Source organism: Brassica napus, chromosome C4 (genome assembly GCF_020379485.1).
Source record: "Brassica napus cultivar Da-Ae chromosome C4, Da-Ae, whole genome shotgun sequence".
Classification (NCBI taxonomy): Eukaryota; Viridiplantae; Streptophyta; class Magnoliopsida; order Brassicales; family Brassicaceae; genus Brassica; species Brassica napus.
In genome coordinates, this window is record NC_063447.1 from 19,788,011 (window position 1) to 19,791,024 (window position 3,014).

At 34.0% G+C, this 3,014-nt stretch overlaps 1 long non-coding RNA gene across 1 annotated transcript; it reads right to left on the bottom strand.

Moving 5' to 3' along the window:
• Positions 1 to 210: 210 nt before the first annotated feature.
• Positions 211 to 1,289, bottom strand: LOC106391032. Its single transcript, XR_001278410.3, has 2 exons — positions 896 to 1,289; positions 211 to 483 (listed from the first exon to the last, which is right to left on the bottom strand). It is a non-coding gene; the product is annotated as an uncharacterized LOC106391032 (long non-coding RNA).
• Positions 1,290 to 3,014: the final 1,725 nt, after the last annotated feature.

Here is a 3,014-nt window from a genome sequence, read left to right on the forward strand (position 1 = left end):
TCAGATTCCTTCTTGGCTCAGATTCCTCTCTTCTCCTTATTGGCTTTGATTCCTCTCTTTCATGGGTGTTTAGCTGTTGAAATATAATCTCTTTAGTTGTCAGCTAGCTTTGGACTGCGAAAGTTGTCGCCTTTGTATAATATCTTTGTTTGTGTTATATGTTTCATATAATCTTTAAGTGTAAAAAAACCTTTTAGGGAAATAGTGAAAGAGCATAAAAAATAAATATTTGCTATGTTAGGTGGTTTATAATTCGTTGTTCAACTCTGACACGAATATAATATAAATGGTATGAACCATGCATAGGGGATCCAAAACTCTACTGGAAATATTATGACAATCTTGGCCTGGTGGTGCCTGAGAAGCAGCTTCCTCAAAGAATGTTTTGAGATACTTCAGCTTCTTTGCTAGCAGAAACCTTGGCTTCCTGCATCACATCTACTACAGTTTTTGAGAATGACATGAGCTCCATCTTTTTTCCACCTGCAGTGCATGTTTCAACTCAGAACTTAAAGATCAAATTGTAATAATAATGACTTTTTGGGTGATGTCATCAAAAATAAATTAATAAATAACAGTTGGTAGTGTCCAAACTTATCGCTTTATGTGAATGAAATCGACGAACAAATATATAGCGCTGGAGGAAAAAATAGTAGCTTCTAATAGAAACATAAGAAGCACAGATATACAAAACCATAGCTTCTAATACATTGCATATTTCAATTCAAAACTTAAGAATCAAAATGTAAGAAAGAAACTCTTTGGATGGTATCATCAAGGCGCATTAAGAAATTTAAGTTAGCAGTGTTCAAACCGTAGCTTCTAATAGATGGAAAAAAATACTCAAAACATACAAAACTACCTCAAACCTGGCTTTAAATGGTAGACTCCTCACCTAACTCTTTGCTTTTATCGAATACAACCTTTGGCGACTGAGGCAACCAATCGTCATCACCCGCTACAATCACTTTCACATCTTCGTTTCTTTAACCTATATAAAAGCAAATAGTAAATGTTTCAGAAAAAACAAAACAAAACAAAAGAAAAGTGTTATTTTTATTAATCTATACAAAGATTCCAGTTCCAATAAGGTTATTGATAAGACTAAAACTAAGGACACGTAAATAGAACAAAAAACAATCCCAAGAATCAAACAACAGTTTCAGGTCTTCCATAGCCTTAAGCATATTAACTTTATTCTATTCTCCTTTCTCTTGTGAGTTGTGAATTTCAATATACACAAAGAACTCAGTGAGCAAGAAAATCATAAAGATCAATGCTTAATGTGTGGAAACCTTTGGCTCTCTTCCTTACCGGTACCTCCAAGACATCAGATTCAAGTTTTCAAACCGAGAAGAAGAATTTAATCTCTATATTCTCTAGTTCCGTCGCCAAATCAATAACGGAAACTCACCTGTCACTGAAAACAAAATTAGAGAGCTGAACACAATACATCGTCGATAAAATAAGTTTTAGTGGTTTTAGGAATTGTGAGGATTAAATTTCAGGGGTTGAAGGAGTAAAGATAGTTCTTAATGGAGATGAATTGATGAATCTCATAACGTTTGGAGGAGAAGAATCTCAGACGAACCGACGCGAACGACCCAGCTGTTCATCACGAAGAATCGTTTCACACAACCTCCTAAAACTCCATTAATGGCTGGCGATGGATTCTTCTGATGATAAACTCTAGATGAGGAAGTATAGATAGAAGACGACGATGAACGAACACCGTGAAGAATATGCTGCTTTCCTTTCAATTGGGCTGGCCTTTTTCACAAATCAAAATATCTATAGAGCATGCCCAAATAATATAAATGAGAAGGACCGTAAACAATGAAAACAAAACCCATCAAATCGGTTTTAATGAAACGATGTGTTTTGTCTAACTGGGACACGTGTCTCACCTACGTGAGTTGATTTTCTGACATGTCCGCCTACGTGAAGGCACAAGAGAGATATAACTCTCTTTTATATAAATAGATAGATAGATAGACTAAGATAGGTCCACCCTACGTGTGATAGATCGGTTTTTATAAATGATATAAGAGTGTTTAATTTTTCTTTATGTTTTATGTTAAGTTTGGTGTGATTATGACTATGTTGATAGTAAGAGTCCGTTAATTTAAGTGATGGATTATAGACTAATTGTAAGGCATGTATTATGCATATTAATATCACTGAATCATAGACGACGAATATTGTGGTATACCAACTGACAATGGACGTAAGCATCGACCGTATCATATGTATATAGAAAATAGACAGTATATGTGTACATATATTAAAACCAAGGTATAGCAAGTATAATCAGGTTATGAGTTGGTGTGATGTATAAACAGGTGATGGTGTGTGTATAAATAGGTGACGCAGCTTTGAAGCTATAAATATGCATACAGGTCATGTGCTTAGCTCCTTAACTATCATGAAACCGCAGATACTGTGTGAGCATTAACGATGACGTATACGTCCCATCTTAAGCTATGATACAGTCCAGAAGCATCTATTGAATAAAATGATAATACAGCGCAATATGAGTGGATCCAACTCTTGTTTAATATATGTTGTCGTTGTCAAATAGGACTTACAATATGCGGATGATTGATTACGTGAAACATAATCATATTTACAATCATGATAGAATATAGAGGATACTAACTTGAATAATAACCATAACATTCCCGAGATGAGTTTTCTTTTATATTTGATTTTAAATAACCAAAATCATAAAAGTACCAAATAGTGAAATGACAAACATAATCATATTTACAATCATGATAGAATATAGAGGATACTAATTTGAATAAAACGACATAATACCAAACATTTCCGAAATGAGATATATTTTATATTTGGCTTTAAAAAACCAAAATTATAAAAGTACCAAAGAGTCAAAGACAAACTTGTTCATAAAGCAATACCAAAGATGACAAAAAACAACCAAGGAAACGACTTAAGCATAATAGAAAACGGAAAAAACTGCGGCTTGAACTCCAATCCTCTTCACCTAAGCC